The sequence below is a fragment of the Balaenoptera physalus genome (genome assembly GCF_965194825.1).
Source record: "Balaenoptera physalus genome assembly, chromosome: 19".
Lineage (NCBI taxonomy): Eukaryota > Metazoa > Chordata > Mammalia > Artiodactyla > Balaenopteridae > Balaenoptera > Balaenoptera physalus.
The window spans coordinates 544,756-559,392 of record NC_138900.1 but is presented as its reverse complement, the minus strand read 5'-3'; the positions used below and the strand labels follow the sequence as shown (position 1 = coordinate 559,392).

The window sequence follows — 14,637 nt, the reverse complement described above, 5'->3', positions numbered from 1 at the left end:
GTTTTAGGACTCAGAAATGTCTTTCTCAAGAACCTGCTTTCTCCTCAAACTGCAGACATCAGGGAGTTAGCTCATTTATCAGTTCTTGTGCAAGGATAGGAGTCTCATCTTAGTGGATGCTGTGCTCCAACTTAAAAAACTACCTCCTATTACAAAGATGAGAAGTTTGTGTTTCCTGTGGCTAAAACCAATAAGCAAACACAGATAGTCACCCCAATTACCAGGTAAAATTACGACTCTGTGTGACAAATGGTACTGTCAACTCCTCTTACTTGAGGACTAGTTATTGTTTATCTTGAATATACATGTGCAGTGGGTTGTATCTGTTTGGATAAATAGGGGAGTTAGGTTTTTTCTGTCTTTGCAGTTTCCTAGTGGATTGCCTGTGATGCACGAGTAGTTTGCTTTAATGCTTATTCAATAATAAAAGTGGTTTTCTGTCTCTACTACCATTGTGGAAAGGGTTACCAGGTTGGGAGAAATTTTTGTTTTTGCTTCCCTAACAGTCATCATCAGGCACCTGTCTGCAGGGATCAAACCTCATCACCCATCTCGTCAACATCTAGTATACAGGATATATGGGGGGAGGGTGACCAGTTGAACAGTATTAGAGACTCATTAAGACCCATCTTGAATGTGCCAAATTCTGATGAACCAATGACAGCAAATTATGAGAAACAAATAAGAATTTTAAAAGATAAGTGGACCCCACATGTTAAGAGATGTGAGACACAGCTACTGAACCCTGTAAGGATATATTTTGGATTCTGATTGCAACTAAATTGACTTAAGAAACAAACACGTTTTTGAGACAATTCAGCATTGATACAATATTTATATTTTTTTGGTAACTATTGTGTTATGAAAAATCTATTCTGAAGAGAGTATGCATTAAATGATACCATGTCTAGAATTAGTACAGTAGTTCCCCCTTATCTGCAGCAGATGTGTTCCAAGACCTCCAAGTAGATGTCTGAAACTACAGATAGTACTGAACCCTATATGTACTGTTTTTTCCTAAATATACATACCTGTGATAAAGATTATAACAATAGCTGTAATAAAAGTTAAGTGAATGTGGTCTCTCTCTCTCTCAAAATAGTTTATTGTACTGTAGTCGCCCTTTTTGTGATGATGTGAGATGATACAGTGCCTATGTGGATTCACTGGACAAAGGGATGATTCATGCTGTGGGTGGGACGAAGAGGGCAGTGAGAGATTGCAGCATACAGAAAGACACGCAATTTAAAACTCAAGACTTGTTTATTTCTGGAGTTCTCCATTTAATATTTGCAGACCTTAGTTGACCTTGGGTCACTGAAACCCCAAAAAGCAAATCTGTGAATAAGGGAGAGACTGTGGTAAACTAATGCACTGGTGTAAACAGGGATAGATGAAATAAGAATGGCCATGAAATGATGGAAGATGGGGATGGATTCATCTGGTTTCATAACAGTCTCTTTTTTTTTATAACAGTTTTTTTCATAACAAAAATATATATGTCCTTCTATCAGTAATTTTATATGCTGAGAAGGATAAATTTTAAAAGGCAGGAGGAAACTTGGTTTCAGGGTTGTAAGCATGCATCAATAGATCAAAAGGTAGATTTTAAGTATGTGTGGTTTAAACTGTTTTCAGTGTATAGTATGTCATCTGCAAACACTGACAGTTTTACTTCTTCCTTTCCATTTGGATTCCTTTTATTTCGTTTTCTTCTCTGATTGCTGTGGCAAGAACTTCCAATACTATGTTAAACAAAAGTGACAAGAGTGGGCATCCTTGTCTTGTTCTTCATATTAGAGGAAATGCTTTTAGCTTTTCACCATTGAGTATGATGTTATCTGTGGGCTTATATATGGCCTTTATTATGTTGAGGTATGTTCCCTTTATGCCCATTTTCTGGAGAGTTTTTATCATAAATGGATGTCAAATTTTGTCAAAAGCTTTCTTTGCATCTATTAAAATGAAATGTTTTTATTCTTTAATTGTTATTGTGGTGTATCACATTGATTTGTGGATATTGAAAAATCCTTCCATCCCTGGGATAAATTCCATTTGATCATGGTGTATGATCCTTCTGATGTACTGTTGGATTCAACTTGCTAATATTTTGTTGAGGATTTTTGCATCTATGTTCATCAGTGATAGTGACCTGTAATTTTCCTTTTTTGTAATACCTTTGGTTTTGCTAGCAGGGTGATGCTTGCCTGGTAGAATGAGTTTGGAAGCATTCTTTCCTCTGCAGTTTTTTGGGAATAGTTTGAGAAGGATAGGTGTTAACTCTTCTCTAAATTTTTGGTAGAATTCACCTGTGAAGCCATCTGGTCTTGGACTTTGGTTTGCTGGGTGTTTTAAAACTAGTGATTGAATTTCCTTACTGGTAACTGCTCTGTTCACATTTTCTATTTCTTCCTGGTTCTTGGGAGATTGTAACTTTCTAAGAATTTGTCCATTTCTTCTATGTTGTCCATTTTATTGACATATAGTTGTTTGTAGTAGCCTCTTATGATCCTTTGTATTTTCATGGTGTCAGTTTAACTTCTCCTTTTTCATTTCTGATTGTATTGATTTGGGCCCTCTCGCCTTTTTTCTTGATGAGTTTGGCTAAAGGTTTATATATTTTATTTATCTTTTCAAAGAACCAGCTTTTGGTTTCATTGATCTTTTCTATTTTTTATTTTTTTGTCTCTATTTCATGTCTTTCTGCTCTGATCTTTATGATTTCTTTTCCTTCTACTAACTTTTCGTTTTGTTCTTTCTCTAATTCCATTAGGTATAAGGTTAGATTATTTGAGATTTTTCTTGTTTCCAGAGGTAAGATTGTATTGTTATAAACTTCCCTCTTAGAATTGCTTTTGCTGCATCCCATATGTTTTGGATCTTCGTGCTTTCGTTCTTTCTTTTTCATTTCTGCCTAGTTTTTTTTTTTGTTTGTTTCTTTCTTTGCTGCACTGTGTGGCTTGTGGGATCTTAGTTCACTGACCAGGGATCGAACCCAGGCCCTTGACAGTGAAAGCATGGAGTCCTAACCACTGGGCCACCAGGGAATTCTCTGTCTCTAGGTATTTTTTGATTTCCTCTTTGATTTCTTCAGTGATCCATTGGTTGTTTAGTAGCATATTGTTTAGCTTCCACGTGTTTGTGTTTTTTACAGTTATTTTCTTGTAGTGGATTTCTAATCTCATAATGTCGTGATTGGAAAAGATGCTTGATATGATTTCAGTTTTCTTAAATTTACCAAGGCTTGCTTTGTGGCCCACCATATTATTAATCCTGGAGAATGTTCCATGTGCATTTGAAAAGAATGTGTATTCTGCTGCTTGTGGTTGGAATGCTTTATAAATATCAATTAAGTCCATCTGGTCTAATGTGTCATTTAAGGCCTGTGTTTCCTTACTGATTTACTTTATGGGTGATCTGTCCATTGATGAAAGTGGGGTGTTAAAGTCCCCCACTATTGTGTTACTGTTGATTTCTCCTTTTATGGCTGTTAGTATTTTCCTTATATATCGAGGTGCTCCTATGTTGAGTGCATATATATTTGCAGTTGTTATATCTTCTTCTTGATTGATCCCTTGATCATTATGTGGTGTCCTTCTTTGACTCTTATAACAGTCTTTATTTTAACGTCTGTTTTGTCTGATATGAGTATTGCTATTCCAGCTTTCTTTTGATTTCCATTTGCATGGAATACCTTTTTCAATCTCCTCACTTTCAGTCTGTATGTGTCCCTAGATCTGAAGTGGCTCTCTTGTAGACAGCATATATACTGGTCTTGTTTTTGTATCCATTCAGCCAGTCTATGTCTTTTGGTTGGAGCATTTAATCCATTTACGTTTAAGGTAATTATCAATATGTATGTTCTTATTGCTGTTTTGTTAATTGCTTGGATTTGTTTTTGTAGGTCTTTTTTCTCCCCTTCCTCTTTTGTTCTCTTCTCTTGTGATTTACTGAGACATCTTTTTTTTTGGCAGTCCTGTGTGGCTTGCAGGATCTTAGTTCACTGACCAGAGATTGAACCTGGGCCCACATCAGTGAAAGCGCTGAGTCCTAACCACTGGATAGCCAGGGAACTCCCTCTTCTCTTGTGATCTGATGACTAACTTTAATGTTGTGTTTGGATTCCTTTTTTTTTTTTGGTGTGTGTATCTATTGTAGATTTTTGGTTTGTGATTACCATGAGATTTGATATAGCGGTCTATATATAAACAAGATTGTTTTGTTGCTGCTTTTTTTTTTTTTCAGTATTAAGTAGTGTTTATTCAGTGAATGCAAGATTGGTTTAACAGTTGACAGTCAATTAATGTAATTCACTGCATTAACAGAATGAGGGAAGAATCATAAGATTGTTTCAATGTGGTAGAAAAAAAATGATAAAGTTTTACTCCCATTTGTTATAAGCTTATGTCATAAAATTGGTATGGAATTTCTTTAATTGGATATTTAAAAATAAACTAGCACATAGGTATTTAAAAATAAACTAGCACAAATATCAGACTTACTATTGAAAAACTGAAAATTTAGCAAATTAGAAATGAGTCAAGGATATCTTCTATCACCATTTATTTTCAATGTTAAAAGCTCTGTTTAGGGTCAGGAAGAAAGAAAAATAAATAAAAGTTATAAAGATGGGAAACCAAAAATAAATTTTCATTTTTTTCATAGGCAACTTAAGTTTTACCTAGAAAATCCAAAAGAACCCAGTGATTAGTTATTAGAATGAGTTTAGCTATCTTCTGGATACAAGGGTTTTTTTTATTATAGTTACTTCTGTGATTATTTATAGAATGTCTTTTTTTTTTTAATTATATCTCAAAGCTCTTAATTTTTATTTTTATTTATATATATTTTTTGGCTGTGTTGGGTCTTCGTTTCTGTGCGAGGGCTTTCTCTAGTTGTGGCAAGCGGGGGCCACTCTTCATCATGGTGCGCAGGCCTCTCACTGTCGCGGCCTCTCTTTGTTGCGGAGCACAAGCTCCAGACGCACAGGCTCAGTGGTTGTGGCTCACGGGCCCAGTTGCTCCGCGGCATGTGGGATCTTCCCAGACCAGGGCTCGAACCCATGTCCCCTCCATTGGCAGGCAGATTCTCAACCGCTACGCCACCAGGGAAGCCCTGTTGCTGCTCTTTTAATTTCAAATGCATCTCCAGTATCCTGCGTTTGTACTCTCCTCGTGATTGCTGGTTTTGATATCATATTTGTGTTTGGTTGCTTTCCTACTTTTTCTTTATGTTTGCCTTTACCAGTGAGTTTTTCCATTCATAATTTTCTTGTTTCTAGTTGTGGCCTTTTTCTTTTCTTTTCTTTTTTTCCCCACCTAGAGAAGTTCCTTTAGCATTTGTTGCAAAGCTGGTCAGGTGCTGCTGAATTCTCTTAGCTTTTGCTTGTCTGTAAAGCTTTTGAATTCTCCTTCGAATCTGAATGAGATTGCTGGGTAGAGTATTCTTGGTTGTAGGTTCTTCCCTTTCATCACTTTCAGTATATGGTTCCACTACCTTCTGGCCTGCAGAGTTTCCATTGAAAAATTAGCTGATACCTTATGGGAATTCCATTGTATGTTATTTGTTGCTTTTCCCTTGTTGCTTTTAATTTTTTATCTTTGTCTTTAATTTTTGTCAGTTTGACTGCTATGTGTCTCAGCATGTTCCTCCTTCGGTTTATCTTGACTGGGGCTCTCTGCGCTTCCTGGACTTGGGTGACTGCTTCCTTTCCCATGTTAGGGAAGTTTTCAGCTATTATCTTTTCAAATATTTTCTCAGGTCCTTTCTCTCTTCTCCTTCTGGGAACCCTACAATGTGAATGTTGGTGTGTTTAATGTTGTCCCAGAGGTCTTTTATACTGTCCTCATTTCTTTTCATTCTTTTTTCTTTATTCTGTTCCATGGCAGGGATTTCCACCATTCTGTCTTCCAGCTCACGTAGCCTTTCTTCTGACTCATTTATTCTGCTGTCAATTCTGTCTAGTGTATTTTTCATTTTAGTTATCTTATTGTTCATCTCTGTTTTAGATCTTCTAGCTCTTTGTTAATCATTTCTTTTGTCTTCTCAGTCTGTGCCTCCATTCTTTTTGTAAGATCTTGGATCATCTTTACTGTCTTTACTCTGAATACTTTTTTTTAAAAATTTATTTATTTTATTTATTTTTGGCTGTGTTGGGTCTTCGTTTCTGTGTGAGGGCTTTCTCTAGTTGCAGCAAGCGGGGGCCACTCTTCATCGCGGTGCATGGGCCTCTCACTGTCGTGGCCTCTCTTGTTGCGGAGCACAGGCTCCAGACGCGCAGGCTCAGTAATTGTGGCTCACGGGCCCAGTTGCTCCGTGGCATGTGGGATCTTCCCGGACCAGGGCTCGAACCCGTGTCCCCTCCATTGGCAGGCAGACTCTCAACCACTGCGCCACCAGGGAAACCCTACTCTGAATACTTTTTCGGGTAGATCGACTATCTCCACTTCACTTAGTTGCTCTTCTGGGGCTTTATCTTGTTCCTTCGTTTGGGATATATTCCTCTGACATCTCATTTTGTCTAACTTTCTGTGAATGCGGTTTCCGTTCTGCAGGCTGCATGGTTGTAGTTCTTCTTGCTTCTCGTGTCTACCCCTTAGAGGATGAGGCTGGTCTAAGAAGCTTGTGCAGGCTTTCTGGTGGGAGGAACTGGTTCGTGCCCACTGGTGGATGGATCTGGGTCTTGTCCCTCTGGTGGCCAGGGCTGTGTCAAGGGGTGTGTTTAGTGGGAAGCAGTGAGCTCAGGAAGACTTTAGGCAGCCTGTCTGCTGATGGGTGCAGATGTGTTCCTGCCCTGTTGGTTTGGTCTGAGGAGTCCCAGCACTGGAGCCTATAGGTTGGGTAGGGCCAGGTCTTGGTGAGAAAACGGTGGCCTCCAGGAGGGCTCACGCCAATGATAATCCCCCAGAACTACCACCACCCGTGTCTTTGTCCCTGCATTGAGCCACAGTCACCCCCCACCTCTACAGGAGACTCTCCAATACCACCAGGTAAGTCTGGCCTGGGCTCCTATGAGGTCACTGCTTTGTCCCCCGGGTCCTGATGCACACAAGACCTTGTATGCTCTCTCCAAGAGTGGAGTTTCTGTTTCCCAAAGTCCTGTGGAGTTCCTGCGATCAAACCCCACTGGTCTTTAAAGCCAGATACTCTGGGGGCTCCTCCTCCAGATGCCACACCTCCAGGCTGGGGAGCCTGATGTGGGGCTCAGAACTTTCACTGCTGTGGGGTAACCTCTACGATATTATTATTTTCCAGTTTGTGCATTGCCCACCTGGTGGGTATGGGATTGGATTTTATCACAGTTGTGCCCCTCCTACCATCTCATTGTGGTTTCTTCTGTGTCTTTGGATGCAGGATAATTTTTCTGGTAGGTTCCATTGTTTTTTTGTTGTGATTTGCTGTGTTGTGATCACAGCAGTTAGTTGTGATTTTGTTGTTGTTGTGAGAGGAGGTGAGCTGACGTCCTTCTCTGGCACCGTTATTTTTTTTTTTTTTTTAGTTTATTTATTTTATTTATTTATTTTTGGCTGTGTTGGGTCCCGTTGCTGTGCGCGGGCTTTCTCTAGTTGTGGCGAGCGGGGGCTACCCTTCGTTGCGGTGCGCGGGCTGCTCATTGCGGTGGCTTCTCTCGCTGCGGAGCACGGGCTCTAGGCACGTGGGCTTCAGTAGTTGTGGCTCACGGGGTGCAGAGTGCAGGCTCAGTAGTTGTGGCACACAGGCTTAGTTGCTCTGCGGCACGTGGGATCCTCCGGACCAGGGCTTGAACCCGTGTCCCTTGCATTGGCAGGCGGATTCTTAACCGCTGCACCACCAGGGAAGCCCGGCACCGTTATTTTTAGTAAGAGTCTGTGCCTAACAATTTAAAGACTTCTGGCCACATGTATTTGTAGAACAAGAGTTTCCTGAATCTGGTCCTTTTGCTTATTATTTCTGTTTCTCCCTCAGGTGCAGCCTTTAAGTAGTCAAAATAAACCAGGTAAAGGCATCTCGGGGTGTGGGGGTACAAGCGGCCAGCAGCACCTCTTCCTGCTATTCTCTTGGTGTTGGTAGTGGTGCTATTTTTAGGCTGAGTGGTAAACTTCAGGCTCATTTTTCTATTAATGAAAAGAAATTGGCTGTGGAAACATAGACGTATAAGGAATAATATAACAAATAGTAATATACCACCTCCCCCCACTTCTGACTTAAGATATTTTTCTTTAAACTGATACATAGGAACCATATTTTTCTGCCTTCAGTGTCCAGGATTTCATTAAGAAAATGGGATTCATGCTCCCAGGAATTTGTGTGAGAATTAAATGAGAGCATATAAACAAAGCATGGCACATGGCAGGTTCTCAAAAATTGTACCTGTTAGTATGAACACTTCCATACTTATTGCTATTCTTGTTTTATTTATTTATTTATTAATATTTATTTTTGGCTGTGTTTGGTCTTCGTTGCTGCACACAGGCTTTCTCTAGTTGCAGCGAGCAGGGGCTACTCTTTGTTGCGGTGCGTGGGCTTCTCATTGTGGTGGCTTCTCTTGTTGTGGAGCACAGGCTCTAGGCACGTGGGCTTCAGTAGTTGTAGCACGCTGGCTCAGTAGTTGTGACTCACGGGCTCTAGAGTGCAGGCTCAGTAGTTGTGGCGCATGGGCTTAGTTGCTCCGTGGCATTTGGGATCTTCCTGGACCAGGGCTTGAACCCATGTCCCCTGAATTGGCAGGTGGATTCTTAACCACTGTGCCACCAGGGAAGTCCTATTGCTATTCTTATTAGCCCCAAGTAGAGCCTGGTAACAGAAGCTGGAAAAGGTCAGAGCTGTGGAAAGGAAAGGGGTGACTTGGCATTCAGTGATGGGTGGGGAGATGCAAAGTTTCAGAAGAGAGTTGAAGTAAAGCCCTTGGGGTTTCAGATGCTGACGTCTTGGAGCCCTTGTTTTGCTACTGTGTGGAGGAGGCAGGCAGCCACATGGTCTGCATTATGAACCCCAATGTGGAAGGACTCACTACTTTCAGTGAGTCAGAGGCTCTGCTTCCTGCATGTGGCAGCAGCCTGGCTTCACCCAAAATGAGTGTGGACCCAGCTGTGTGCTGTGCCACAGAACAGTCTACAAAGCATACAGGCTGTTCTTTCAGAATGTTTTGTTTGTCCCAGGAGATGTTTGTTCAGTTCTTCAGTGAAGATGTATGAAGACCTTGAATAGTATCACTAAGATATTAATGGGCCTTGTCTTTCATCATATTCTTTTTGGGAAGAGCAGCAATGAAGCTCTTAAGTCCCCACCAAATCCACTCTTTTTAAAAGATGCCATTCCTGAGACCTCCAAGCCACACCCATCTGTGCTATCTGAAAGTAAATTTATTCCTGTTATTTTTTTTTTCTAGATTATTCTGTCTCCTGGTTTGGGTTTTAGTTCTTAGGATTGGGAGCTTCTGGAAGCTTGTTTGTCCTTCTGTGGTTTTTGTTTTTATTTTGGCTGTGCCAAAAGTCTTCTGGGATCTTGGTTCCCCGACCACGGATTGAACCCGGGCCACAGCAGTGAAAGTGTGAAAAGGCCAACTCTTAACCACTGGACCATCAGGGAATTCCCATTCTGTTGTTTTTATTTGAGCTGTAAACACAGTCAACCGATAACCCCTCCTGTGGGAGAGAAGGGCCTTTTGAGGATTCTTTCCAATAATCGATCCCAGGCGTGGATTTTGTCTTTTTACAGAAATTGTCCTGTCCTACGAGCTTTATTTTGAAAGGGTACTTCAGATCTTTTTGGAACACGGTAAAATTTAGGACATAAGGAGAGACATTCATGTATTATTTTCTTCTGAGTTTGATAGACATTATTGTATTTCACCAAAGCCAAGATTTCGTCCATTGTAAGAAGAACCACTATTTTATGTACCTCTAAAAAAGTACACTGCCCACTAAACCATGTCACACAGTCATTTAAAAAATCCTGATTTCAGAGAAGTGAAAAAGGATGTGTGTTTTAAAACTGACGAGGTGTGATGTACAAAACTGGGCAGGCAGAATGAACCAGGAGTCAGAGTTCAGACGAGCACACCTTTATTCCACCGGGGCTTTCACAACGTGTCTGACACCCATCACTGAACTGCTCATCGTCTGTCTGCACCTGCTTCGTGGCCCATCTACTTCCAATGTGCCAGTTGGTGCAGTGTTAAGTCCAGTTGTTTGAGCCAGAAATCTGAGTATAGACGGGACTCCTGCCTTGCCTTCCCTCCTACAGCTAACTCCTGGTACTTGAGTCTGCCACTTGAATATCTGTACTGCCTCTTCCCAATGACCCAGCCTCACAACCATTGCCCTGGCACAGGACTCAACTTTTTCTTACAGGAATGTCCCAGGAGTTTCCCAACAGGACCCTCTACATCCAGGCTCACCACCTCCAATTGAATCACTCACTGCATGGCCGACCACTGAAACATATCCCTGCCTAGCAAGTGCCCATCTGTGCTCTTAACTGTCCTGGAAAGATGTCCACGTAATCGGGGAGTCCACTGAATTTATTTCAATCCATGGCATCAATGCCCCAGACTCTTTCGCACATTCCGGCCCTGTCTGGCAGCTTTGTCACTATCTTCAGCACAGGAGCACACAGTCGAAAAGCAGACACTCTTTGGCCCTTTCCCCAGATCTGCAGGTGTTGCCCATCCTGTCTATTCAGATGTTTATGTATTTTGAGTGTAGTTGATGCTTTTCTAGTTCTATGTCTTACGTGAGTAAATATTCTTTATCCCATGTGTATTCAGCAAATATTTCTCTCTGCCAGTTTCAAGGTTTTCTTTTTTTGTTGTTGTATTCATTACCTCCATTTCTTTGTGGCTGCACTTTTGGCTTTCAGATTAAGGTATGTCAGTGAGGAGAAATGTTCATTTAATAAAGTACATGTTGTTGCTTTTTGTTTCCTCTTGTGTGAGGGCTCTTCAGGGTGTGTATTGAAAATCACAGCTCGTGATTGACGTGACCAGACACATGGCCGTGTCGATTTTCTTCGGGAAAATGTGGAGCTGCATCCACGTGGAGGGTAGCTAAGTTTCCTCTGGACCTGCTGGGAGGTGCTGGCCTGGTAGGGAAGGTGAGGAAATGAGGAGAAGATGTTTCCTGACGGGGGCTGCTGGTTGGGGGTACCGGGGGCAGGGAGGTCCATCTCAGAGGTCCCAGCAGAGGAATAAATGGGGGAGGAAAATTGTGAATTTTAGTCAGTCTTGTGTGGGGTGGGGAAGGAGTCTGGTGTCCTCTTTTAGGGTCATGATGTTTCATATTCTAGGTCTTTTTATTTTTTTAGCATGACCGTCCTTTCACTGCTTTAGGTCCCTGGCAGCATTGTCTTCAGCTAACACACCAGGGACGACGTGTGTGTTCTTCCTGGGGTCTCTTGACTCTTCCCCACAGACCGATGGATTTATTTCTGGGATCACCTTTCAATTCCATTCATCTCAGTATATATCCTCATGCCAGTTTCACCATGTTTCACTTCCCAGGGGCTGTGTTCAGAACATTTGAAAGTTGTAGGTCTGAGCCTTCAGTCTTGTTTTTTGTTTTTGTTTTTGTTTTTTTAATAACTCAGGTAGAGCTGTGGAGTCTGTTGACATTCCATATTTCAGGGTGTTCTTTTTTGCTCCCCTATGCTGATATGTACACTCCCCTCCCCTTTGCTGAGGCACACATGTATTGAAGACCTCTTGATTCCTTTAAGGTGTAGACAGCATGAGTGGAGCTTCCAAGCAAAACATCGTTTTTGTTTTTGTTTGTATACAGGTTTTCAAACCAACTGCGTGAATGCTTGGAGGCCTGCCAGGTGGTCTACAGGTGTTAGACTGTTTTGGCTTTGGCCCATGGTGCCCAATGGTGTCTCCAGGGACCATTGTCTGCTTTTCATCAGCAAGAAAGGAGAGTTGCTGTTGTTCCTCATCCTCCAGTGATGGGTATCGTCATTTCGGGAGGTTAGCAGGACTCAGAGGTGTGTAGTGCTGTCTTGTGGTTGTAATTTTGCATTCCTCATAACTCTGATCTGGATCATATTTCTGTCCACTTATGTATTATCTGTATATCTTTGTAGGCCAAGTGTCTCTTCAGATCTTGACTTACCTTGAATGGAGCTTTTGTTTTCAAGTTCTTTGTCTACTCTGAGGAAAAATTCTTTATCTGATCTGTGTTTGGCAAATATGTTTTTTCTTCCAGTTTGTGGCTTGTTTTCTGGCTTTCGGCATAAGGTATTTCAGCATGGAGAAATTTTCATTTAATAAAGTAATTATTGTTACTTTTTGTTTCCTCTTGTGTGAGGGCTCTTCATGATGTGTGTTGAAAATCACAGCTCGTGATGGACGTGACGAGACCCATGGCCGTGTCAATATTCTTCTCTGTGATCCTCTGTAATTTTTTATGGTTTCGTATGTTTTCAATTTGCCTGCAGACAATTTGGAGTGACTTTTAGTGCAAGTCGTAAAGTCTGTGCCTACATTCGTTTCGTGGCACGTGGTTCCTAACCTATGATTAGGGTTCCAGAAGTCCTGGGATATTGGCCTCTGTCCCTTGGAACTTGGAGAGTGTGTTGCATTGAGCGGGGCTACCCGCAAAAAATTCAGCCTCCACTGTAGTGGGAGTGGGTGCCCCCTGCATTTTCCCAGTTGGCTAGCGGAGGGTGCCAAACCAGTCTCTCTCACCAGTGCGGGATCTTCCTCTTCTGCCCACAGGCTTGGCCTTGTGCACAGCTCACAGGCGTTAGGTCTCTCCAGGACAGGCCAGGGCTTTGGCTTCGGGAAAATGCAGCGCTGCATCTACATGGAGGGTAGCTAGGTTTTCTCTAGACCTGCTGGGATGTCTGGCCTGGTAGGGAAAGGTGAGGAAATGGCGGGGCAGGGGGATGTTTCCTGACGGGTTGCTGGTTGGGGTTACTGGGGGCAGGGAGGTCTGTCTCAGAGGCCCCAGCAGAGGAACAATGGGGAGGAATATTGTGACTTCTAGTCTTTTGTGGGGTGGGGAAGGAGTCCAGTGTCCTCTTTTAGGGTCATGATGTTCCATATTCTAGGTCTTTTTGTTGTTGTTGTTAGGGTGACTGTCCTTTCACTGCTCTAGGTCCCTGGCAGCTTTTGTCTTCAGCTAAGACACCAGAGATGTGTGTGTTCTTGCTGGGGTCTCTCAACTATTCCTTACAGACCGATGGGTTTATTTCTGGGAGATCCTTTGATTTCCATTCATCTCAATATACATCCTTATGCCAGTTTCACCATGTTTCATTTCTTGGGGTTCTGTTCAGAACATTTGAAAGTGGGAGGTCTGAGCCTTCTATCTTGAGTTTTCTCCTTATTAAATAATTATGTTAAGCTGTGGGATCTGTTGACATTCCATATTTCGGGGTGTCCTGTTCTGCTTCCCTTTGCTGAGGCACACATGTATTGAAGACCTCTTGATTCCTTTAAGGTGTAGACAGTATGAGTGGAGCTTCTGTGCAAAACATTGTTTTTGTTTTTGTTTGTATACAGGTTTTCAAACCAACTGCATGAATGCTTGGAGGCCTGCCAGGTGGTCTGCAGGTGTTAGACTGTTTTGGCTTTGGCCCATGGTGCCCAATGGTGTCTCCAGGGACCATTATCTGCATTTCATCAGCAAGAAAGGAGAGTTGCTGTTGTTCCTCATCCTGCAGTGATGGGTATCGTCATTTTGGGAGGTTAGCAGGACTCAGAGGTGTGTAGTGCTATCTTGTGGTTATAATTTTGCATTCCTCATAAGGTCCAATCTGGATCATATTTCTGTCCACTTATGTATTATCTGTATATCTTCGTAGGCCTGGTGTCTCTTCAGATCTTGACTTATCTTGAATGGAGCTGTCTGTTTTCTAGTGCTTTGTCTACTCTGAGGAAAAATTCTTTATCCGATCTGTGTTTGGCAGATACGTTTTTTCTTCCAGTTTGTGGCTTGTCTTCTGGCTTTTGGCATAAGGTATTTCAGCATGGAGAAATTTTCATTTAATAAAGTAATTAATTGTTGTTACATTTTGTTTCCTTTTGTGTGAAGGCTCTTCATGATGTGTGTTGAAAATCACAGCTCATGATGGACGTGATGAGACCCATGGCCGTGTCAATATTCTTCTCTGTGATCCTCTGTAATTTTTTATGGTTTCGTATATTTTCAATTTGCCTGCAGACAATTTGGAGTGAATTTTAGTGCGAGTCGTAAAGTCTGTGCCTGCATTCGTTTCATGGCATGTGGTTCCCAATTGTCCTATAATTAGGGTTCCAGAAGTCCTGGGATATTGGCCTCCATCCCTTGGAATTTGCAGAATGTAGTGCATTGAGCAGGACTGCCTGCAGAAAACTCAGCCCTCACTGAAGTGGGAGTGGGTGCCCCCTGCATTTTCCCAGTTGGCCAGTGGAGGGCGACAAACCAGCCTCTCACCAATGTGGTACCTGCCTCTTGTGCCCACAGGCTTGGCCCTGTGCACAGCTGACAGGCGTTAGGTCTCTCCAGGACAGGCCAGGGCTTTGGCTTCGGGAAAATGCAGAGCTGCATCCACATGGAGGGTAGCTAGGTTTCCTCTGGACCTGCTGGGAGGTGCTGGCCTGGTAGAGAAAGGTGAGGAAATGGGGTGGAAGGATGTTTCCTGACAGGGACTGCTGGTTGGGGTTACTGGGGGCAGGGA

General features: G+C 42.3%; 1 protein-coding gene across 3 annotated transcripts in view; it reads left to right on the top strand.

Moving 5' to 3' along the window:
• The window catches only part of LOC309648103 (zinc finger protein 154-like), a 202,525-nt gene that overhangs the window by 167,559 nt on the left and 20,329 nt on the right, over positions 1 to 14,637 (top strand). For 2 of the 3 annotated variants that reach the window (XR_014256471.1, XR_014256472.1), the window contains 2 exons: positions 11,757 to 11,958; positions 13,481 to 13,682. The exons of the other annotated variant lie outside the window; for it this stretch is intronic. The gene's annotated coding sequence lies outside the window, so the exon portion shown is untranslated. The remainder of the gene's footprint in view (positions 1 to 11,756; positions 11,959 to 13,480; positions 13,683 to 14,637) is intronic. 3 annotated transcript variants of the gene reach the window in all.